General features: G+C 32.5%; 1 long non-coding RNA gene across 1 annotated transcript in view; it reads left to right on the top strand.

Annotated features, from left to right (window-relative positions):
- The window catches only part of LOC129229841 (uncharacterized), a 197,072-nt gene that overhangs the window by 156,617 nt on the left and 13,461 nt on the right, over positions 1–26,994 (top strand). Inside the window, exon 2 of the long non-coding RNA XR_008581117.1 lies at positions 5,646–5,702. This is a non-coding gene — a long non-coding RNA (uncharacterized LOC129229841). The remainder of the gene's footprint in view (positions 1–5,645; positions 5,703–26,994) is intronic.

Here is a 26,994-nt window from a genome sequence, read left to right as displayed (position 1 = left end):
CCAGCCTAACTAATTGTTCTTACCAAAGTTTGAATTCTGTTAAAGTTTAAGGAGTAATTGAGAAATCTTAGCACTTTTGATGAGCAATTCAAATAATTTTACCTGTTTTAAGCGTCTCTTAAGCGACATTAATTGATCGATTTTCAATATTTTTGGTTTATTTTACCGAAGCTTTTTGAAGTATTTTCATAAAACGAGCTTCAACTACCAAATTTTCACAGTAAGAGTTCATTGCATTTGAAAAGTTTTGAGCAAGAAATATGATCCTATCCACGTCAACTATTTTTCCTGATGCAAGACGCTAAATTTAAATATGAAACGATTAATTCAAAGCAAAAACTAAATTCTGACAGCACAATTTTATGACTAAAGGCGTTCAGACACCTTAACGCTTTTCGAAATCAAGTAATGAGTCGAAGGGAGAAGCGAGGGGTAGATTTAAAACTTGGGTATGAAAAAGAAAGCTTGCTGCGTGACAAGATTTAAAAGAAGCAGGCGCGTGTGCTTCGACGGAAGAGAAGCTGAAGAGAAGAAGGACGGGGGGTGAGGCAGGCGATGCAACAAGTGTATTTGCTTCGGGGGGAGGGGTGAAAATTAAAAGCGAGAGCAGCGAGCAAATCTTCTCCTTGGTTCAGAGGTTAGCCGGTCTCCGCCCCAAATTGGTACGACGGTCTGTTACCCCTCGGGCCCGTTTCGAGCTGTCAAGAGGAAAAAAATAAAAAGGAGAAGGTGAGGTGGAGTCCTTTCTGATGGGCACGCGTGACACCTGCGCGATTTCGGAAGCCCCTGCACTGACTGCGCAGCCCCAGCACATCGTGGGGCGGCTCTACGTGAAGCTCAGAACGTAAAGAATGGTATGAAGTCATCCCCGGTGGGGTATATCGCCCATGTAGGCCCCTGGAAAGGGTTTTGCAAATTCTGCCATTGCTCGGCCATAGCCTCAGGGCCGGAAGTCGACAGACATGCTTTCGCATTTTTTATCATTCGCATAGGAGTGGTTCGATGTACCAGAAAAACATCGATAGGAATACTGGGTGAAGGATAAAAATTTTTTAGTGCAAATCATATTGGAGGAAAAATGAGAGCTGTAAAGGTGTGTTGCTGGCCAATTAAGTATCCATGATGGTAAGAATTCAAAAAATGCTGTCACATCTGCTAACGTAAATCTTCGGATTTTACAAAATTGAAATGCAGAAACAAATGTCTTGCACAAAATATGAAACAAAAGTAGTTAAAAGTAAAATTTCATGTTAATCACTGGTGTCTGATTTTCAGCAGCACTGCTATGAGCCCGTTATCCAGAAATCATATTGACTTGACCGCGCAGAATATAATGGTCGTTTTCAGTGGAGGGTAGTAGTTGCTTAACCCAGGGTTTCCTAAACTTTTCCAATTCGCATCACCCTTTGAAGAATTAGCATTTTACCAGTACAATATTAGCACCAGTACAAATTTTAAGAAAACTTGCTCTGTTTTGGAACAAGAGATCGGTAGGTGCTGCTATACATCACGATTTGGAATAAATTCTCATTGAATGCCTATCTAGAACCGAAACCTGAAACGCGTTTTACTAAAAACGTGAAAATGTTCAGTTACATTCCTTTACTTCTCACTGCCTCATATCTCCCATGGTATTTAAAATGTTAAAATGAGAGAAAACCTTTAAAAAACCCCTGAGTTTTAAATTAACTATAATGCCCAGGTTTCTACAGTATTGCTTCATAGTTGATCACTTGTTTATCTTTAGAAAAAATGGAATATTTTCACTTTGCTTTCATGGTTTAAAGTAAACAGTAAAATACCTTTCAAATGAAATATTTTAAATATGATTACTAAAAATATTTTAAATCAAATGAATGCGTAAATAAAAATTAATGTGTAAATGAATAAATAATGAAATAATAAACACAAAAATTAATGAAAAATAATGAAACAATGAACAAATAAATAAAGGAAAAATAATTAAACAATAAACGAATTAGTAAATAAATAAATGAAAGATAATGAAGCAATTAACGAATAGACGAAATAAATAAATTAATGTATGAGAAACATATATAAGTGAATAAAAGAATGAATGAATAAGAAAATGAGTGGGTGAATCAATAAATGAAGGAATGTATATGAATTAATTAATGAATGAATTTGAACAGAAGTGAACTATTTCACTTTGCCCCTCATGTACGTGACCAAATTGCATTGCACATTCAAATACAAAACAGGGCCAAATAGCCTTTAACAATATTCATTAATTACAAAAACTGTATCAATTTATTATAACAAAAGTTATTTTTGGGGAAAAAAAACACTTTACAATGTATGTATCAAATTTTGAAAATGACTTGTATTATATGCCTTGAACTTAAGAGTGATCTTTTTTTTTTTTTTTCTTGACAGGAATTAACTATATGTTTAAGAACATGGATAAAATATTGCTGTATAAGTGCCACGGCAAGCTGTGAAAATATTTTAGTTTTTCATTTTACCCCGCCATTTTACTTTACCCCGCTATTTCAACTTACCCCAAATTTCCCTACCTAACCCATTTTTACAAAATGAGCCTGTCCTATTAGAAATAAAAATTTAGTTTTTAAGAGAGTTTAAAATTCATGTGTTCGAACCTTTATTCTCCAAACATTTCTACATGGATTGTCCAACAAATACTAAATCTATGAACTAGTTAACAATAAACATTAGTGAAGAAAATTCAATTACTGCAGTTTCTCAAATGAACAGCTTTCAATCGAGCGACAACATCAGTCTAAAGGTAATTTCTCAAAGCTCTGTGAATGAGTCTTTTATGTGTATTTCATAGAACTTCAAATTATCAGTTAAAGGACATTCCCACTTTAACAACCTTATTTTATTGTCGCTTTAAAGTCGTTAAAAGAGGTAAAGACTACATTTCCGGAAATGTAAAAAATCAATTCTGTTGGTTTCTGTTGGTGTTTCAATAATTTCGTAAAAACCGTTTTCAGAGGCATTTATCATAAAATGTTTCTTTACTTGAAAAATAAGACTTTTTTTGCAATTTTAATTTACTTCATTCTTTCTATAGAATCACCATGATAAAGAGAGAAAAAAATAGAAAATTGCGTTCTTTTCTGTTTAACAATCATGTACATACTTAGAAGAAAAAAAATAAGCTCAAAGCATTTCTTGTAGAAGACTCAGCTCACAATCACAGGAATGTTAGTAATGAAAGTTCGAGTAAAATTAATGAAAATGAAGTTTGAAAAGAATTATAGAAAAAAAATGCATAAATCAATGGGGATGTTTCCTTCAGTCAAAAGTGCTACTTTTAGTCACTGAAATTGGTAGAATAAGCAAAACAAACAAACAAATAAATAAATAAATAAAATGAAATAAAAATAATAATGACATAAACCCAGAAAATACTTTTATTTTCCCAACATTCAGTTTATAATTATTTTTTCAACTGTCTGATTTTAAAACCAAAATGTTTCATCGTGTGACGTCACAAGTGATGAAAGGCATCTTGAAACGGAGCACGTGGTTGCCTTTTCTGGCAAGATCGCCTTTTAATGATTTTTGCACAGCGAGCGGAACGAGAATTGTTATTTAAATACAATATTCAGTTAGCGAAGTTTGGCAGCGTCCTGAAACGTTATTCTGGTGACCCTAGCGATTTGCTCAACTGTGACGTCAGCAGGAAAAAGGCCTACAATGGCTGAATGTCGTCCAAAAGTATTTTTTAAGAGAGAAAATAAGTCAAGAAAAATTAATTTGAATTTTTGGCATCTTGAATTCAAATTATGTTTTTCGCAATCACGAGCGTGTGTGTTTGTGTAGGCGCATGTGTGTGGGTGCGTGGGTGCGTAAGTGTATGTATGCATGTGTGTGAGTGAGTGTTGTGTATGTGCGTGTGCGTGTAGGTGTTCGTGTGTGTGTGTAGGTGTTCGTGTGTGTGTGTAGGTGTTCGTGTGTGTGTGTAGGTGTTCGTGTGTGTGTGTAGGCGTTCGTGTGTGTGTGTGTGTGTGTAGGTGTTCGTGTGTGTGTGTGTGTGTAGGCGTTCGTGTGTGTGTGTATGTAGGCATGTGTTTGTGTCTGTGTGCAGGCATGTGTGTGTGTAGGACATGGACGCCACTGCCCAGCAAAAGTGGATTCCGGGGGACAGTGCTCAGGACCAGCCACGCCGCCGCCGGTGGACGGTGGTGCTGTAGGCCTGGTCCAAGCTGAAAAAGGAACCGGAACATCAAGGACGGTCAAGTGAGAACAATAAGCAATCGTGATTGCTCAATAAGAAAAAAAAAAGTAACTTACCCCAAGCTTTTGACCATGCTCTTTCCGAAACAAATATTTTTGAAACATGGGAAACAACCCAATTACGCTGAAAAAACAAAGAAGAAACAAGGTCAGTAATTGGGGTAAAACGAAACATGGGATAAAAGGAGACAAACTCTATTCCCACACTCTTGGTAGTTTTTGAAATTAAACTGTTGGGGAGTGAAGACTAAATTACATACAGAAGAGATTATGAAAGTTTCACGTATTTATAAGCAACCGTGTAGACATCATCATTGTTCGAAGATGCCACTGTGAGCTGTTTCTTTAAAGTTTAGTGATTTTACCTTTTCCTCTTCATCAGGTTTACAAGTACGAAGTCACTGGTTTCAGTTTTTTTAGTCACGTGGAAGGTTACTAAAACATTCTGTAATAAATTTCACCTTTTCAGCTGCTTTTGATGTGCAACTTTAGGTGCTTCCATTTTCCCCATAAATAATGTATTCTTTGTTAATGGAAACAACGAAGTTTTATTTATTCTTATTTTTAGAAGCTTAAATTTTGATATAAATGACTTTTGCGTGTATTTTATATGAATTCAGCGCATACACTCAAACCTATTTTTGTGCGATGAATAGGGATCGCATTAAAAAAAACGCTTAAAAAACTGTTCGTTTTATAAATAACTTCGTCCGTTTTAGAAGGAATTTCGTCAATTGAATCCCTATCTGATTAAAATCCTTATACAGGGTGTTCCGTTTTACGGAACACCCTGTACACCGCACAAAAAATATCCTACAAAAAAAAAAAAAAAAAAAAAAAATCGAGCAAAAACAGGTTTGAGTTTACCTCAATTTTTTTGTAGGAATTTTCTTTTAACTGATATCAGATTACATTTGGAGGATTCGAAGGGCCACATGCGACCTAAGGGCCCCTGATTGAGTATTGCTGGAGTAAAACTTGTTATGCTTCTAAACTAGTTATGTATGGTGCAGTTATCTACCTCTGCATCAACCGCATGGAAAAATAAGTAATTTACATTTACCCATTGCCTCTGGGGTAAAAAAAAGTTCACTAGGGTAAAACGAAGCATGCTAGGGTAAAATGAAGCATGTTAGGGTGAAAGGAAGCATGATTTCATTTACTAAAAAACAGTCACAATATTTCATATTTTAATTCTACCAAAAGAGAGAGAGAGAGAGAAAGATCTAGAGTTGAAACGTTGAAATTCTGTTTCCCTGTTCCCCAACTGACCATGCCTTTTTTTTCCTAAAACTTGGAAATATGTAAATAAATAGAATACCTAATCTGAGTTTTTAATATTTTTAAGTTGTTGGTATTGTTTAAACTAATATTAACTGCATTAGTTGAACATAATTTTGTATATTTTTGTTTTTTAGTTGGAGGTGGGAACCTTTATACCTCTTGGTGCCACATCTAATTAGACACTAACAAAGGTGACCTCATTCGTTGATAAAACCCTTAAATGTCTTTTTATGTAATTATTGTATAGCTTATAAAGCTATATTATATAGCAATCATAGAAACGAACATTATTTTTTTTTAATTATTGTTCAACGTAAGTTATGCTAAAAAAAGTTCACAAATACACAAGAGTTAATAACTTGCTATAGTTTTATTTTTTAAAAAAGCGTTTAAGAATCACTTGGAATGAAAATAAGAAAGGCGAAATATTTTTTAGATGTTCCTTGCTAAGTATTTTCATTATATTAATGCATGTGAATCTATTAATTAGAAAAAAAGAAAATGAAATAAATAAATTACTATTTTTTTTAAAGTAACACCCCGTAGCAATATAGCGCAAAATACTTTTAAAATGAAACGAAAAATTTAGTGCGATATTTGATTTGCTTCTTGCTTTAAAGTAATTGAATATCAGTCGACAACTGAAAATATTTCGACACGACATATACTGTCTTGTTTTAAACAGAATCCATATTATTGTACATGCAACATTTGCTAAATTAATTTCCAAGTTGTTGTTTCAGTTTAAACAGTGAATTTTAATCAATACAAAAGCTGTCTTTTATTATTGATCCCAAAAAACTTATGCAGGTCGCATGCGGCCTAGGGGCTGCAAGCTCTCCACCTCTGTAGTTTTTGTACGGTTAAAACACTTTCTGCACTTACCCATTGAACAAAGCCAGCAATCTAATTCACTAATTTAAAACAGAAATTATATAAACGTGTTTTTTGCGAATCATAAACCATTTTATTCAGTTTCCAAAACAAGTGTCTAAAATCTTTATTGCCTTATAATATTATTTTTGTTTTACTGAAAGAATTATTCCTTTTAATCAAAGTGGAACTCTTATTAGCTAGCAGAGTGAATGGGAAAGCAAGTACACAACCAAATAATTTCCTGTAAGTTTGGCTACTTTACAGAGGTATGATCCAATACGGGAAACCTTCTTTAGGGTGTTTTCTGTTGATTTAAATGTCATGTAGATTTCCAATTTCAGTTTTTATTTCTATCAAGAACTGAGCTGCAATTTTTGTATCGTTTTTTTTTTTAAAGTTTATTTCTCTGCATAAAATTGTTTAGGGATTCAATATTTGACTTCATTAATGTAGTTCAGTAATATTAATACAGATTTCATTACTCATAGCCTTTCTTTCTCAGAATTTTTATCATCAGATGCAAATTCGATGCCTACAGAGAGAAATGATTTTTTAATGCATGCGGTACTTAGTTTGTAATCCCTTAAACAGTTTCATTTATAGAAAGGAAGTTTTTTGAACCACATATAGTTTTGTTTTTAGTTTTAATGCACAGTTTTAATAATGCATCCATAATTTAATCCATTATGTGTTTTTTTTTAACTTAAATATGATTTTTTTTATGTATAACTTTAAATTTAACAGGCAGTTTGTTTTTCAATCATAGCTTTATTTCACACTAGAATGCTTAATTTCGCATGTTTAGTTCAGCTACGCTTTTTCTTTGCATAGGGAAACTATTTAATATTTTATTTTGCTGTTAACAGCTTCTTTTGACTGCATGTAATATTTTTAATCAGTGAAGTTTCATTTCTGACAAGTCGCATTGCCTTTTAATGATCAATGACCAACAATTTTTATTCTATAACAATATTTTTTTAACACACATAACGCTAGTTTGAATGTTTTCTTTATTTTTAATGTGTATTTTCATCTCTGCAATTTTAGTTGTAACACACATCTTTTTTTTTTCTGTCTGATCATTTTTATCTGCGCAGTTTCAGTCAATTCTAATGCATAGCTCTCTGTAGTTTCTTTTCCTGTTGCATCTATTTCTCCTGCACCAATGCATTTTCATGTAATTAAAATTTTTGCCTTGTAATTAAAGCTTTTCATAAATCTATATTATTTTTAAATACATTTTAATTCAGTTTCGCTTATAAATATTTTATAAATACCGAAGAGTATACTAAACGCATAGATTTATCGCCACATATTTTTCCAATATTTTCATAGTTTACAGCTTAGCATCTACACACACAAAAATTCCTTTTTAAAACTAACAATTTTTTGTAACTAATTTCCCGCTACAACTTTATTTACGTGTTGGTAAATGCCGGGCACATGATTCCGGTTTCAAATCCCATTTGTTATTATATTTTTATTAAATTTGTATAAAAAAAAGACATTTATGTAGGCAAACATTCTTCTTCGATTTATAATTACATAGTATTTTAATTTGCATGAAACAATCTGAAACTCTATAATTCTATTATCTGCATAAGGTTTAGTTGTAAAATGTTTTAACTCCACATTTTTAAAGTTGGCTGTTGTTTCAACTCCCTTTTGAAATTAATCTCACCTTTTTCAACAGACCATTTTAACATAAAACTTATACCTTTTCCGTGTACAGTTTGAGTTTTTTGTACATTTCCACCTTAATGCACTATTTTATGATCTTTACCTCTAGTTTGGTTTTTAACAAAACAAAGAGTCCCTCTATACATGACACAAGACCTTTCCACAAACCATTTGTCAAATTCCTCCATTTTTAAGAACATATTTTCTCCTTAACCTCCCAGACTGTGACTGCAGCGGTCAAACATTTTAGGTGCTAAATCCATGTTAACCACTTGATTTACTGCTAGACTCTAGCCTCGGGCCAGGAAATGCGTCCATTTAACGGCATCGCTAATCTGCCGCGCTTTTATGAATGGCATGCGAGGCGAAGAAAAACAAAAAAAGAACACTCCCAAAGGGTTGGAAAAAAATAATAAAAACGAGAGCTGTGTATGAAAGGAGGCTTGGAAGTGAAATATAGTCAAGGAGGCGGGTGGCGTAAGTATAACATGTCCACAAGGTGAATGTTACGCGCTGTGCTGCACGTGCAATTCAATGCACCTGTGACGGACGAAACCAGTCTCAAGAAGAAAAGAACAAGAAGTAAAACAAACGAAATAGTTCTCTTGAGGATGAAGAACGAGAAATTGTTCTGGTGGACACGGTGTAAGCATTCCTGTGTATCCATTTTAAAAGAGACAAATTGTTTTAAATCTAGAATCATTTTTCAAACTTGAAATCACAAAAAAAAAAAAAAAAAAAAAAAAAAAAAACAGCATCAAGCCTGGCATTCTTGAATTCAAATTGTGTTTTTTGCATTCACGAATCGCGATAGGACCCTACACTTTGTGAGATAATTAGGATACGGTAATGAAGATGTTATGGGTATTTTAGCCAATTTGCATTCGTACACTTATCATAAAGATTATATTTACAGTGCACATCGTTATGGTATTTTTGGTTCTTATCAATCTTCAACAGTGGGAATTAGTAATCTGAAAATTTTGTATTTAGATGAAGTTTTGCTGTTAAATTCACCTATACAGGTGAATTCTATTGTTCTATTTAGAGAAAAAGTGTTCTATTGTTCTATCTTGTTTCTATTTGTTCCATTTCTATTGTTCTATTTAAGTTTAAAATGTTTTATTTAAAGTGTACACCGTTATGGTATTGTTGGTTCTTATCAATCTTCAATGCGGGAGTTAGTAATCTGGAAATTTTGTATTTACGTATAGCTGAAGTTTTGTTATTAAATTCATCTATACCGATGTTTTCCTGAGAAAAAAACGTGATTTTGCACAAAAAAAAAGCGTTTTTTAATGTAAAATCTGCTTCAGTTAAGCCTTGAATGAACACAGACGATTCGTAACCACGGAGACGAAAATTTGTTCTCTAAATAAATATTAAAAACAACGAGTTATTCTTGTCGTCATGGTAATCTGAAAAATCTGACCAAAGTCAACTACAGTCAAGTGAGGATAGCAATCAATTCATGATTGCTCAAAGAAAAAAAGCTCTTCACGGTTGAGATTAGGGATTCTGGTGTAAAAGCATAGGGTCAGTTGGGAATCATAGGAAACATGAGACAAATGGAAATAAACGCTTTTACTACACTTGTGATCATTTTAGAAACTAAATTATTAGTGAGTGAAGACTAGATATAAAACATGTTCCGAGACTTCAATGTGTTTCGAAACAATTCTGTCTGTGTAATTATTGTTTGAAGACGACACTGTGGAAAAGATGTCTTTTGAAGTTTAGCGATCTTACATTTTCCTCTCCGGCAGGTCTACAACTGCGAACTAACTGGTTTAATTTCAAATAGTTTTACTAGCCTTTTGGAAGGTTAAAAGGAAGGAAATATTCATTTATTTATGAATTTCTTTCCCACTTATTGTATGTACAATTAAGGTGCTACCATTTACAAGGTTTTCTCTGGGAAGCTCTTGATTTCGAGTAGGTCTTTGCGATGTTTAGGGGGTGCGCCTTGCTCTTAAGCGTGGGGGGGAGGGGCACCCCAGCCATTTACCTCCTAAATATAAATAATGTACTCTGGGGTAAATGGAACCAACCAAGTGTTTCATTCTCATTCTTTTTTTCTTTTAGAAGATTAAATACAATGTAAATTACACTTTTGTCTGTCTTTTTTATAAACTTAGTGCCAAGTTTAATTTTTTTCATGGTTTTTCTTTTTAAACGATTTTCAAATTTCATTTGAAGTACTGTAAAAGTACTTATTTTCACGAGCCGTAATTTTAGCGAAAACAAAGATATGAATGGTCTCGCACGTTGAAAATTTTGCGAACTTTATATAAACAGAACCGAATGTTGAAAAAAAAATCCTCAAGGCATAAGTTGTTGCGATTACAACGGGTTCACGAAAATTAAATCCTCGGGAAATTAGATTCTTTTACTGTACTCAGCAGGTTAACGTGCATTAGATTTATTAATATTGGTATAGAACTTTTTAAACATCTAAACTGATCGTGTATAGTACAATGGGGTTGTTTCCTTCAGTCAAAAGAAGTACTTTTTGTCACTGAAATTGATAGATTAAGTAAGGAAAATAACATGGATCCAGAAAATACTTTCATTTTCCCAAAAGTTTTTTCAAATTAATTTTTTTTTTTTAATGTTCGATTTTTAAAACAAGGCCTAGTCTTGATGACGTCACAAATGATGCACTTTGCCGCATTTTTCTACCGCGATTCCACGTTTTGATAATCAAGCAACGAATTAAAATTGCGCTCTACGCTTGCTATCAACCATATTGTTGCCAATACACGTCAGTAAAGATGCGAATTAAATATTTTGCTCTGTGAATGGCAACACAGAATGGCATTTCATCATTTGTGATGTCATCGGACAGAAGCATAAAAATTGAAAGCGCGCAGATTTAAGAATTTTTTTTAAATATTAAACTTAAAAAAATATATAAAATATGGTCGGATCCTATGTTTTTAAGCATGCTCTTTCAGAAAAAAACACTTTTGAAATTTTCATAGAGAAATAAATAGGGTGTTTCCATTGATCCCGTCTCTGGGGAAAAGGGGAGCACGATTTCATCCGCTAAAAAAACCCCTTAAAGTCAAATCTTTCATACCCAGTTACTCTTAGAGAGTGTAGTCCTCTCACCACAATGCACAAAAGTTTGTCTCAGTTTGTCCAGAAGAAAGGGAAGGATCTAGTTTGTGCTTGCTTTTTTTCCGAATTACTTTTGATATTCAAAAGTAAAAATATGGGTGCATGCCAAGTCAGGAAGTGTAAGTGATGCATGTAAGTAAGGGTGCTTGCCAAGTAAAAAAAAAGTTGGTTAGGGTGAAAATACCTTTTTTGCAACTTAGCGAAAATGGAAAAAACATTCATTCAAAAACGTTTTTTCAATCCCCAAAAACGACCTGTGTGGTAGGTGATAAAAATTTGAAAATGGAAGGGTAAGAAGCCGTTACATAGCCCTTTAAAATGAAACAAAAACTCTTTTTTTTAGGGCGTAGAAGAGATATATAAGACTTTAAAGTAATACAATAACTTTTGCACATTACTTAAAAGGGGCCAAATAGACTGGACAAATACCTTTAAAAATACCATAGAACCATGTTTCATTGAAATATATTTGCAAAATGTAATTTTAAATAACAAATAGCTTTCAATTTTTATTAAATATATTTACAAAACATAAACAAATGACATATTTAAAGGTTTATATCTCTTCTACACCTAAAAAAAAAGAAGACAGTTTCGTTTCGTTTTAAAGGGTAATGTAACGGTTTCTTACTTTAGCATTTTAAAATTTTTATCACCTTACAAACATTCCGTTTTTGGGGTGTGAAAAAGCTCATTTTTCTTTTTTTCTTAAGTTAAGCAATTTTTTCGTTATGAAGGACTACTTGTATCAACCTATTTTTTCTGTGCTTCTAGTATGCAGAACTTAATACAACAGGAAAAAAATTAGCTTCGTACTAAAAGGCCTTCATCGACTTTTTCAGGCTAAAAATGACAAAAACGGCACTTTTTCAACCATAACTTGACAACCGAAAACTTCTATTTATGCTTAACTTAAATCTTTTCTTTTTCTGCACAGATAAAAGTTCATTCTTTCACCTTTAACATAAGACGTGTTTGATCTTTTTACTAATTTAAATAAATTTACTAGAGCTTTTTGAAAAAAGGATCGGAAATGCCAAATTTTACTCATCCGCGGAGCAAAAAAAAAAAAAAAAAAAAAAGCTATAACTCAGGAATAAAATTTTTCCACATAAAAATATTACAGTTTGGGAGTACAGAATATTAAAACATATTATACCTACCAAATTTCATCAAAATCAAAAATGGTGCGGCACGAAATTTTCTGAAAATTTGTTTATTTTATATGGAATGACACTCCAAGCAATCTTGCTTTTGATGAAATGATTTTTACAGCAGTTTCTGTGTCTACACCAGGCAGTACAAATCGTTTGTAAATTTTGTTGCTACATAAAAAGTAATTAATTTTAAATGCCTCACTTTAATGCTCTAAAATTCTTCCCGCATTATAAGTTCCTGGTGCATGCGACTAATTTGAACTCAACTTCAGTTTTTTCTTTCTTTTTGTGAGTTGACGATTCCTTTTAACTTGAGAAAAACATATAGTTTGATTGAAATTGCTCGATAAATCACATCCTTTGATTTGTAGTTTGTGTAATTTGTCTGATTTTAAAACGTTAAAACTGCGTTTTACATTTTTGAAGACTATTTTTTCCCATTGCACCAAAGTTTTGCTCATACTCCAAAAAATATTCTTTTAATGCTTTTCACTCGGATTACGAGTTATTTCTTTCATACAACGTCGTTGAAGTTTTACTACTAGTTTGTAGTAATTTAAACGCTAATGTAAGGGTCGCATAATGGTCATGAAATATGATTTCTGACAGACAATAGATATTATCTGGACCAGTAAATTTTTGGCAAAGATCTTTCTGCAAACTCTGCAGAAATAGGATGTACGAAATACAGTTTGTTCAATAGGAATTTCATCTATATAAGAAACTCTAACGGCCTATCCGCTAAACTAATCGAACCCAAATTTCAGACATAGTTGTTTATAGGTGAGTGCAAGATATTGTTATGATTAAATTGTTTTTCCTCGCGCATAGTGATCAGCGTATTTAAAACCAAACAGCGTTGGAACGCCTGGCGTGGGGTGAAAGTTGTTCGTTGGCACATTGTACATTGACCCGTCGTATTATTTCTACTACTTGTTCAAATTACACTTTTATCATTTTCAAACGAAGTTATAACTTCAAACATCGTTTCTTTTCTTCATCGAATTACGGTTTAGGACCGCAAAACTCAATTTTATTCAATGTATACTATTTTGAAATTTTTAAACTCGCATCTCAATTCAAAGAAATGCAGACTGTTTAAGTGTATATTATCCTACTATTTGTGATTTTTGTTCCTTCTTAATTAGTTTTAACTCCTTTTTAATCTACAACGTTAATTAGCCCCACCTATTAAATTAAAAGCCGTCTTCAAAAAGATTATGCAAAATATTTTACCGTATTTTTTTCCTCTCTCTACTTTACATAATGATATTTTAATTTTCTTGATATTTTATTGGTTTTGTATGCAGAAAATTAACTAATTAAGCTTAGAGAATTTCTTCTGAAAAGAAAAAACTTACCGAAACGTCCTTCAAGGAGGGAAGATAATGGTGTTTTGCGTCCTTATTTAGCAAGGAAAAGGGAGCTGAATAAAAAAATTTAGGATGCATATGTGAAATACTAAACCTGATACTTACATTATGAATAATCTCTGAAAAAACACAGCATGTATATCATCACAGTTTTGAAGATAATTATATACGTATAAATATAAAGATGTATAACGGAAAGGCTAAAACATTACTGCTGTCGTAATAAGGACGTGGCGAGTTTCGAAAATTCAAGGTGCAAAAGATAACTATTCCAAATGTTCCATTAAAACGGGAAAAATTCACCAAATGAATAAAATAGACCACGAAAAACTGCTAGAATTAAAATTCAAATAGTCTCCAAAATAAATTTTCTAAAAAAATCATTAAAAAACATTAACATTAAAGGCTGCTGAAATTAAATATTTATTATTTTTACTTCAACAACTTTGTATTGATTTTGTTGTGATTATAAAATTGACAAGAGAAATTTTGATTTTCTCAAGTATTTAATAACAAATAGGCACTTTGTTTCTATTAGTTAAGTGCACTTTGAAAAAACGTGTCTTTATTTTTATTTATTTTTTTATTTTTTTATGTACTGATAATTTCTCCAAACCCTGCTTTTGAATTGAAACTGAAATGCGCGAGATTTATGGTTATTTTCAATTATAGAGTAGTATAGTATGAAGGAACATTAGTTTTAATTTAGTTCCAGTTTCTCTCGAACAGCTGAAATATTACCGTTATCGTAATGTGGTCGTGGCGAGTTAGTTTTGAAAACACTTTGTGACACTATCAGTCGGAATGCTGTATTAAAATGTAAAACTTTCTCCAATTTATTAAATAGGTCACGGACAATTATTAGGAGTTCCATTAAAATTTAAAATGATTCTTTAAAAAATATAAAAAAGTTACATCAACACTTACATAAAAATTTAAAATAATAAGCTAAAACTCCATTATCTTTCTAAACGAACTGCACCTATGAACTGCACCTATGCCCAACTGACTCCGGATCACAGTCTTGAGTGCCCGGCCCTTATCCCACATGTTCTGCAGCTGGGTATGGTGCCACTGGCTTCAGAACTTCGAGAGGTTCTCTACAGCACAGATGCGTTGCAGCTAGCGGACGCAGTCTTGAAGACACACGGAGCCATTTAATTGTCCATGGACACGACAAAAAAAAAAAAAAAAAGATCACGTTACCGTAGCCCAGCCGATCTGCACTTAAAGCGTTCTCCAATTGTGAAACGATCCGATATAGTTCAGTGGGTTGGCGAGCGACATCGAGTAGGGGGCTCTATCGAGACCTTCGAGATAGGAAGGCCATCCAACTAGCAAATGACGTCATCGTTCGTCGATCCACAATGATATTGGGAAGTGAGCACTTCGATTAGTATTTTGGTTTAATTAAACTATTTGGTTTATTTATTATTGTCTTCTATTATTTTAGTAGCATTAAAAGTTCTACTTTTTCATTTGAAAACATAAAAAAGAACCGATAATCATACATTAAAAAATACACTGAGCTTAATTCATAGTATTTTACATAAAAACATTTATAAGTCTTACAAATTATTCAAATAACTAAACACGATTTTATTTTACAATCATGTTAAAACGAAGTGATAAATAAACACAGTTTTATTTTTCAATTTAATCGCATTTTAACTACTTGTATATTGTATTGAAACATTAACTCTTAAGAAGTATTCAAATAAATAAATGAACTTTCATTTTACAATTACATCAAAACAAAAAATAATTTTACCATTGTATTTGAAAAATAATTAAATGAAATTTTAAACAAATAAATAATCATTTTTTACTTAAGTAAATGGGAAACATGACTGCAATATGTTTCAAAGACATAACATCAAATTAAAGTACATAATACCAGATTATTAATGTTAACTTAGCTGAGCATATTTATGCTTTTAAAAAGACATGAATGCTTGGGGGCCATCCCCCAAAGTAAACGCTGCCCCACCCCTTTCAATTATGAAAACTTCAAGAAAAATACCCCAAAAAACATATCCTCCATCTCCCTTAAAATTTCAATTGCACAGTCATTTAACTATAGCCGTTGAAAAGCTATCATTACTATGAGACTATGATTCCGACCCCCCCCCCCCCCTCGATGGGCACTCTCGAAAAATTACACAGGAATTCAACTTAAAAAACGTTAATTAAAGAATGAATAATACAACATCATGAATACTGTATGTGGTACATCAAAAAAAAATGTATTCAATATCTAAGCAGACTTTTTTTTTTTTTTTAATTTGGCTACTTTTACATTTTTAATTTTTTCTGCTGCTAATGATTCTTGTGGGGGGGGGCTTCAGTAGTTCATCATTTTAGGCTTTTGAAAAATTATTTTAAAAAGCATTAATTGATGACAATGTAACTTTTTTCAAAAAACTTTTCATAGAATTACCATTTTAACAACTTTCTTCAATACTTAAAACCTCATATATGTTAAGTTTAGATCAACATTTTGCTGAGTATATTCTTTTAGGAATTCAGTGTGACAGTTTTGTGACAGGGGGAAGGGAGGGTATAACAAGAACTGTGACATCACGCGTTGTTTATAACAATATGCTCATGTTGAACAGCGTTACATGTAACAAGGAGGGGGGGGGGATTTGTTCGAAATTTTGCAACATACTTTATGGACAGCCCCTTAATTCAATTTATGTTACAGTTTCAGAGTTCCTGAAAGCTTATTAACAGAAAATCCAAGGAGTTAAAAAAATATGTAGTTCAAGACATTTTGCCCTTTTTAAGCATAAACAAACAAGCATGGAGCATTTGGCAAAAACACAATGCGTATCCACTGCTCAAAAGTAATCTTTCGTAAGCCCAGAAATAATGAATACCTTTAACTCAACCACAATTTGTGCATAACTATTATAAAACTTAAAGACAAAGTGAGAAAAAAAAACATATATATATTTTTTAATTTACGCACAGAACCAGCTTGTTTGAATAACATTGCAGGGGCGTAGTTGGGGGGAAATGTTTGAGTATCGAACCCACGACCTCCGCCGTTCAAAGCTAATCTTCTACCTCAGAACTACGGAAGCCCATCAAGGAATGTTTTTTGATCAAAATAACACATGCTAGCGTATGAAACAATTTAATCGAAACCGAAAATATAAGATTAGTTCAGTTAAAAGCCTGTTTCAATAAACTTGTTTACATACATATTAACTGCAACACCAAGTTACGTTGCTTCTGATAGCAACAAGTATATTTGCAGAAAATTTTGACTAATGTATATTGTCAGCTTGCAAAATCCGTTTCGAATAAATGCGTGTACAAGGTTGAAAAAATAAAGAAATAAAAAGTTGCAAGTTAACCATTTTAAATATTAAAGCAGTACGCTGAAATTACAAATTACAGACAAAGATATCAGAAAGGAAACTGACAATTGTTTGTGTAATTTAGGAAAAATTAAGTAACCTTAACTGCATGAACTCGAAAGCATAAAATGTAAATTTGTTTATCTGAGAAAAGTATTTACCTCCGAACTTTAAAATTTATTCCATGAGGTGCCCAACTTTTTTTTCGCATGCAGGTTGTTCGAAAGTGGAAATCGCTGACTCACACTTTCACTCAGCAGACATTTACAAGACTTATTTTATATATATATATATATATATATATATATATATATATATATATATATATATATATATATATTTCAATTGCCTCTACATTCCGGTACGTGGAAAGGATGAGATAAATCCAACACTATTGTATTCAAAAATATGCATCCGAAGTTACATATTTCCTAATTCATCTATTTCAGCCAGAGCAATTAGCACTACTGTTTACTGGTAAAACGCACTGCTTTCAACGTTTCGCGCCAAGTTCATAGATCGACGACTGGTGGCGTAACGAAGCGGGGGGGGGGAGGAGTTGTCTGGCCTGTTATCACGTGGGTCTCAGCTCGATCCCCTTGTTAGAAAATAGAAACAATGAAGAGTTTTTCCATCGTACAGTATATTTATAGAATTTATTCTCAAATTGATCTAGTTATCATTATAAGCTGACCAATAGAGCGGTAACATTAAATGTAAACAATATCCTGTATTAAAACAATGTGTCAAATTAAGAGCTCGTCAAAAAAAAAAAAAAAAAAAAGGCTATTCTATCAGGAGGAAAAAGGCTATGGAATTAAAATAATGGAACCAGTAAGCAGTTCTGTCTCGCAGATGACTCAATAACTACTGGAAATTATTCCTGGTGTTTTTTTTTTTTTATTTTGGTTGAAGAGCCTTTATCTCAGGCCCTTTCTTTTTTGAACAGATTAAATTCCAAGCCATTATATGTTCTTTGAAAGCTTAAGTTGCCATAAAAAAGCAAACAATTGGTAGTTCCTTTAAAATGAGCCAAAACAGCAAGCACAATGTATTTCTGGCGACATTTTTTGAACAAGATTTATTTTTACTAATATTTCAATAAAAAGCATAACAAAAAAAATTTTAAGAAAAATTACATTCTTCTGCAAATAAATATGTTCAAAAGTGAAAGGAAATAAATCTTTTACTGATAACGCCTTTGAAGAAGACATATTTTGGGAAGCCAAGAATCCAGCAGCTTCGTTTAAAAAACGAAGAAAGTTTTAACTCATGACGGCGTATCTTTTCTCGAGACATTCAACAGATCATCGAGGAAATTCCGGGCGACACATAAATCTGTCGCAGTTGCAAATGCAGTTACAGACGGAGCTGCGAAGCTTCGTGGTACATAGTATCAAGATCGCTCGTCGGGAGCGATGTTTTATTGGAGTGACAAGGCAACAGAAGTCTTTTGAAGAAGTCTTTTCTCTTTTCAGCTAGAAAAATTGCTCATTTCGGTAGTTTCTGACGGCTCATGTTAAAAAAATTCTCTGCACGATCGTTTTATTGTGTCGAATTAGTTTTCAAAGAGCAGCCCACACGCGTAGTAGGAGAGGTTATACAGTTTATTCTCAGGTTAAGTTATTGCGGGTGTAAAATGAAGACTCCAAGAGTTTAATTTCACAAGAGTTTTAGAAACTTGTTCAGTCTCTTATAGCTTTATTTTATGACTCAATTATCAAAATTTCATCGATTGCTATGGCTCTTTCATAAGTCTGGGGTTACGAAATTCGAAAATTAATGTAACCAGGAAAATAAGAGATATTAATAAGAATTAATAAGTCTGGTGTTACGATATTTGAAAATAATTGGAACCAAGAGAAGAATGAAAATTAATAAGAATAATAAAAGGAATAATAAAAAAAATCAAGAATATTTCATCGCCAGACAAAATTTGATCAATGAAACATTAATTGCCGAAACATTACGCAACCGAATGACACTGTCGAAGAACTGAGTCAAAATTTTTGAATTTTACCTAAATAAAATGATGTTGTGATGTTATGTATGTACAAACACTTCTATAAGTACAGAAATGTACTTATAGAAGTGTTTTGATAGAAGTTATAGGAAACGTTCATATGATACAAATTCATCAATAAAAATAATTAAAAGAAATGCTTTGTATTCCAATTGAAACGTGTAAATATGATTTCTAGATGAAAAATGAAAAAAATTTCTATCGTGCAATTGAAACATTTTCAGACTTGTACTGTTGTGGTACATGCACAACTGTAGAGAGTTTCAAGTTTCTCAAATAAGTAAAGCAACAATACATTTGGATGAAAAGAAAGGAAAAAGAATGGCTGCATAAAAAATGTTCGGAGTTAATTCATATACTACGCGTCCAGTATGACGCATTTACTAGGGATGCTGCGAAATGTAATTATAAATTATCGGCAAAGTGGTGGATTATGGCCGATTAATCGGCGCATCCCTATTAGTTGCTATGCATAAAAACTTCATAGCACCAATATGCTTTATGGAGTAAAAGAAAGCCCGTAGAGATTACGACTGGTAAAAGAAAAACTCAATAGTATGCTTGTATAAAACGAATTATAGCTTTTGCAATATTTTTAACACTTAAAAAATAGTTACAGTAATATGGCAATATAAAAATGATTCAGAGCAAAAACAGCTACACTGAAATACTTTGGTAATGACTTTGCAAGAAGCTTATGTAAAAAAAAGAGTTAACAACGTATAATTGCACGAGTAATTCCACTTTTATATACAAAATAAGTAAGCTTATGGATGAAAAGACATCCGACATGTCGGATGATTAACATTGTATGCAGTAATCTGCAATTTTGGGCATTTATATGCTGTTATTTCCATTTTTATTTTTCATGCACAAAGATATTTGTTCAACTTTAAAAAGCTTATGGTATGAAATCACTTTGAAATAATTAAATGCCAGTTACTGTTGATAATTAATTGAAAATAATAAGTGCTTATAATAAATATACTTCTCCACTTGAATATAGTTTTTATGTCTTCAAAACTTAAAATGTTTCCTTTACATTTTTACATTTTTTACGCTTTACATCTGCTTTAACTCTAAAGGAATAAAATCGCATGCTTTCCTCTTTTATTTTCGAAAACATTTTTAACGTATACAATAAAGTTTAATAAGTTTTGACTGACTTCATATTCCACCTTATGTTATCGTAAATGTAACTTCCTAATGCTTTGAGATTAAAATTTTCTCCTTTTCGTCACTCCTATTGAGAACCGGCAGTTAAATATTTGAAGGAAATTCGCTTGAAAGTAAAAAAAAATGAGTGAACTTCTAGTCCCATATTTTTTTTTACTACGGTTGAAAAATGAAAGATGTGTATATTTTCAATTAAATATCGTGTCAAAATATTTTTGTATAGCTCAACTCTGGCAAGTTGAGGTCTGATCTTGACAGTGTTTATTTGTTTTTGAGGAGAAAAGATAAATGTGAAAGTGTTATTGACGCTGTTAAATTACTTTTTCGACGCAATACCAACTCAGTGCCAGTTACACTTCTCCCTTTCATTAAACTCCCTAAAAAGAAATAAACACTTTCAATGCAAAATTGTATTAATCTACAGGAGCCGAACTATACTTCCTAGGGACTTTCCTCCCTTTCCTAGGGAAAGGTAAAGTACAAGCTCCACAGGTACCAATGTGTGAAAGATCTGACTCAAGTAGCGCACTTCGCTTCATTTTCACGTCAGGACAACTATTTTAAAACGTTTGCATTTAAACGTTATGCGTGATACCTGGAGATGTTAACGATCACTGCATCTATTTACTACGCTTCGAATTTAACTCTTTTCCGAACTCTAAAAGGGAAAAATTGTTTTACTGGATGACACCTAATTGAGATTTAACCGCATCTACGTTTTGATTAAAAAATATTAAAAATACAAGACATAAAAAATCTCGTCTCATAACTCGACAATGGGGTCGTTTCCAAAATTTTAAAAGTATTTTTTTCTGAAAGAGCATGCTTAAAAACATAGGATCTGATCATTTTTTGATAAATTTGTTTATGTTTAATATTTTTAAAAAAATACTTAACTCGGAGTGCTTTCATTTTTACGGCTTCTGCCGATGACATCACAAATGATAAAATGCTATTCAATGTTGCTATTTACAGTCAACATTATTTTTATATTCAAATTGCATCTTTACTCACGTGTATTGGCAACGATATGGTTTATAGCAAGCGTAGAGCGCAATTTTAATTCGCTGCTTGATAACGTGGAAACGTAGTAGAAAGATGCGCCAAAGAGTATGATTTGTGACGTCATAAAGATCACGCCTTGTTTGAAAGATCGGACATTTTAAAAAATTAATTTAGAAAAAACTGTTGGGAAAATGAAAGTATTTCCTGGGTCCATGTTATTTCTTTTGCTCATTCTATCCATTTCAGTGACAAAAAGACTCTTAGACGCTTTAGAGTCATTCCACGAAAAAGTCAACCGCTTGTCCCGCACGTGACGGTTCATATATTTCATTAAAAAGTAATAATCTTACAAGGTAATAACGAAATTTTTTGTTTTAGATGTCACACATAAATTTGGTAATTTGTTAAGCAGGAAAAAAATTTTCATTAAAATTTTAAAGTATTATTTTTAATGACATATATGAGGCGTCATGTGCAAGACAAAATGACTGTTTTCCAGGGAATGTCCTTTTATGCTTCTTTTCTATTGAGCGCTGATCGAATACACAGACCAATATGTTTCAGAGTAACCCTAAAACAGCTGTACGCTATTATTCCTAGACATTTTGTGCTTTACTCTTCAATTGATGCTAAGCATTTTATTCAGATAGTTTAATTTAAAATTATTTAGGTATGTTTTGAGTTGAAATAAAAATTCAGTAAGACCACAAAACACGATGCTCGCAGTATGCTAAAATGTATATTGTTTTTCATATTCGAACTCTTAAATTTTAAGAAAGTAACTCAGCTTCATTTTTATTCATACGGTTTTGATAGCGGTAAAAATGGTAAAAATATTATCACGAAGGACATCATTTAAAACAATAAATCATCCGAAAATCTCATCTTTGATTTTTGATACATCTCTTATCATTCCATCGTAGAGAAAAAATATCTGTTTCAGTATCCTGAAACTTATCGAAATCTACGTCATCCCCCTAATCGCACTCAACGGCTCGAAAGCAATGAAATTTATACGAAAAACACCTTTCAGCTGTTTTTCTTACACACCTGTAGCAATCACAAACACGACAGAAATAGAACATCGAATTATGAATGACGTCAGTCTGATACTGACGTCATTGACGTTGCTCGTGACGTCATCAAGAAGCAGTGCTTCTTATGTACCATAGGGGGCGTCTGTACTCTGGGAGTAACATACGTGTACCTCGAATGCAGCTACCTTTCGTTTTAGTACTTCGGGAACAGGCAGGTACTTTTACAATCATTTTGGAACGTTGCTATGGAGACTGACTACGTTAATTCTACGTTGACTCTCGGCTTGAAAAACATTATATTGCATTGTTTTATGGGGAAAAGTAAATATTATTTGTTCTAAAAATATGTTAAAGTAACAAATATGATGTATTTGTCATACATGACAAATTTCAGACCGTTGTACAGCTTGAAGAGAAAAAAATGATATTAGATTTACTGATCTATATCTTACACAAGGGGTTCAAACACAATCATAGTGTATATGCAAGAGAAACTTGGAGAACTTATGGCTCTGACCTATTCAAATGAACGAGAGACTTTGGAATAGGGCTTGAGTAATGTGAGAACAAAATTACCAACAACAAGAAAACCAAAAAATATAGCAAAAAAAAAAAATATTATTATTATTATTATAATAACTATAGCAGCATCAATTAAATAATAATAATAACTATAACGACATCAATAATAATAATTATTACTATAAAAACATCAATAAGAATAATAATGTTAATAATATCATCATCAATAATAATGATAATAATATTAGCAACTGTACCAACATTATAAGAGTAATAATAACAATATTAATAGTAATAATAATAATTTTTGCAAAAATAATAATAATAATAATAATAATAATAATAGTAATAATAACTATATATTAACATCGATAATAATGATAATAATAACTATAACAACGTCCATTAAAATAGTAATAGCAACAATAATAATATTAATAACAATAATAATAATTTTTTAATAATAATAATAACAATAATAATAATAATATAACCAATAGCAATAATATTAATAATAATAATCGTCATCATCATTATAATAATAATAACAATAATAATAATAATAATAATAATACATAATACATAATAGCAATGATGTAATGCAATATGTCTAATCTTTAATTGCATATATAATCGAAAAATATAATGAAAATATTCTATAAACCATACGTTTATTCTGTACGCATAGTGGAACTAAAAACTATTTTTAATAAGCGGTCATGGGACTACTTTAACAAGAATCTCCTTTTCGAAAACTTTCTTTTTTCCCCAGTAAGTTAAGGTGTTAACTTTCTGGGTTCGCTGTTACATTTTACACAAACGCGCATCAGAGTTTGACGTTCTCACTATCCAAGTCCTAAAAATAATAAATTACCCCTTCTCACTCATATCAGTTGACAATATGCTTCTAAAGAGGCTGCATAACACTTGGCAAACTTTCTAAGCTTCTGGAGTTTGGAATAAAATATTTAAAAAAAGTAAGTTTCTGCTAAAAATAGCTGTTAAATTTAGATTTCGGAGTTCGTAAGTACACTCGAATAAATGTTCTATGGGGGAAGGCTTGTTGATATAGAACTTTCTACGGATGGGAATAGGTTTAGAAAATGCAGAATTTTAGTATTTAACTTGGGAAGTTTTTTTTTTTTTTCTTTTTTTAATGGTAGTTCAAATTTTGTTAACTGGGGCAAGTTAAATGTAAGGAAAAACTCATTTTTAGGCTCTCTTTGATCGACAAAAAGTTATGTGCTATTTTGAATCCACGATTGAAAGCAGGCAACTGAGCGATTTTTTAGTAAGAACATGTAATTATATTATAAATTATCTTCATTTACATTAGCAGCCTGGTTTTCTTATCAATCTCTTTTTCTTTTCTTTCGGATTTTTTTTTTTTTTTTTGAGCAATCACGATTGCTTATTGTCCTCACTTGACCGTCCTTGATGTTGTGGTTCCTTTTTCAGCTTGGACCAGGGGCCTCTGCAGCACCACCGCCCACCGGCCTCTGCAGGCGCGACTGTCACCTAGTAGCCGCTTCTCCTGGTCGGTGGCGTCCATGTCCTAGACACACGCACGCCCATACACACACACACACGCATTCATATCCACACACGCACGCATTCATACTAGGGCTCGACCGATGGCATTTTTTGGCCGATGGGGTGATGCCGATTGTTGGCCGATTGTTCAAAGATGGCCGATGGCCGATTGTTTTTCCCAAATGGCCGATGGCCGATGGCCGATGCCGAAGGCCGATGGCAAAAAAGAAAAAATCAAACGGAAAAAAATTGCCAAGATTGTCAGGGATTTGAAGAATCCTTCCCCCTTTCTTTCTCACTCTTGCCATCATTTTCCTGATGTTAAAAAAGGGAAGTTTTTGTTTTATTAGGAGGTTTTCAAGAAACTCTCTTATAATCAAGTGCTAACTTTTTCTAAAAACGAAATTTAGGAAAACTTCATTGTTTTCTTCCTCCTCGAGTTAACCTCTATAGTAGAAAAAAAAATCCATGAATTTCCTCCGCCATCCCCTGACAGAAAAACAAGGAATTGTACTGATATGCTATCAAGAAAAACTCTCTTGTTTGGTATCTAAGTAATTTCATTCTGGTAGTGATACAAAAGACTTACATTTCTAAGAGATTTTCTTTTTGTGTGCAAACATAGATTAAAAATATACTATCCTTTTTGGGAAAATACGCTTGTTTTTCCAAAATATTGAGGGTAAATTGGACGCCACTAAAAAAAGTGCCGCCCGGGGCGAACCACCCCCTCCGCCCCACCCTAGCTACGCCACGGGTCTCACGCAGGGTTCGCACGCTCCTTCAAAACTCCTCCAATACTCCTTCATTTAGGACAATTTTTTTTGTAGGGCCCTTCAAACTCCTTCATTTTGGTTTCAACTCCTTCAAAATTCCTTCTTTTTTAGTTCAAGACTACTTAATCTTCCTCTATGACAGTAACTTATAATATTTTGATCGACAACTAACTTTGTCACAAGGGTGATTTTAATGTAGTAATTTCGTGCATTTATTTTTTTTCATAAAGATGTGATTTACAAATTGATCGTTGTTAAGTCATAAAAGTTGAAGGTGAAAATTTTATTAGAAGACTAAAACATTTGATAATTGATGTAAAACATGCTTAAATGGTGCTTGGCTATTTTTTCAAGTTTTATGATTATTGTTTTTTCCTGTACCACACTCTCGGCAGCAAAAGGCAGGTTGTCTAATTATTATTTAAATATCTAAAACTACATAAGGAAATGTACTACATTAAGTGATTGTGCTGAAAAAACACTTGTTTAGTAAATCGCAGTAATGATATAATAAAAAGGGTCATCCACAAGTGATGACATGCCTTGAGGAGGAGACGGGTTCATGAAAGTGTGACAAGGGGAAGAGAGAGAGTGGCAAAAAATGACATCACACAGTTATTGTAACAATATGTTTATAAAATATTTGACATGTGACAAGAGGAGGAGTTACGTAAATTGTGACACTTTGCAATAAAGGGGGAAGGGGGTCAAATATGTAGAAAAAAAGGGCGACATCATTTAATGGCAGCCCATTAGTGCCCCTTCAAAATCTCATTTTACTCCTTCAAAACTCTTCCAAAACTCCTTCATTTTATTTCTGAAATTGAGTCAAGTATCCCCCCCCCATTACCTCATATGCAATGTATGTATGTATGTCCGGGGTAATCTGCAAAACTACTGGACCGATTTTAACCATTTTTTCATCGTAGATAGTTACATTACCAGGGAGCAATATAGGCTGTAATTTGTTTCTAAAAAACTTAGTTTAAAAAGGTTATGATGGAAAACAGTAAATTTCATGTAATTTCTCCATTAAATTATTAAATATAAAACCCATTGTTACAAAAATTCGTTGCCTTACAACAGCAATATTAATGGTAATCATAATGAAAATTTTGAATCAAGGCTTCTCAGGAGCAAACATGTATTTAAAGTCATTTAAATGTTCAGAAACTCTACTTTTTCAACACTTAGGGAAACATAGTAGAGAGTTGTTTCTTCTTTTTTTGTGTATGTGTGTTTGTGTGTACTATTTTTTTTAATAAATAAAGCGAACGGTTTTTTAGTGATCTTTGTTTTTTTAGTTCATATTTTGGAAATTCTTCAAATTTTTATATGCTTAAATGTCGTGCTTTCGTTTCTGAGTACTATTTCGTTCTTTACATTTATTGCTATTTTACTTTTATGGATAAGGAAGAAGCTCAATTTTTAATCACGTCAAAGCGGTGTGTTTTGAGTTCTTTCAGTTAAAACACAGAACCGGGGAGAAAGTAGCGATTGTTTCTCACAATTATTACTGACCCAGGCAACACCGGGTATTTTGCTAGTAACTTTATATTTGATTGGAAAATATGCCAAACCACAATTAGTTAAGCTTACCCGCCTTTGAGCTCCCTGGTAGGGCAAAGCGGGTTTTTCCAATGTTTGGAAAAATTGATAATAAATAAAATATTGGGTTTGAAATAATACAAAAATCACTTTTTATTTTGAAGTTCAAGAGCCCTGCTAGGAAATAAAACCGAAATTGTTGCAATAAAAATCCAAAAACTACAACTTTCGAGCGTTCTTCGAAAACCTACCCGCTTTGGACCACCCTCTCCTGTTTGTTTCCAAG

Source organism: Uloborus diversus, chromosome 9 (assembly GCF_026930045.1).
Source record: "Uloborus diversus isolate 005 chromosome 9, Udiv.v.3.1, whole genome shotgun sequence".
NCBI lineage: Eukaryota > Metazoa > Arthropoda > Arachnida > Araneae > Uloboridae > Uloborus > Uloborus diversus.
The sequence above is the reverse complement of the archived record's forward strand: the minus strand, read 5'-3'. Positions and strand labels throughout refer to the sequence as shown.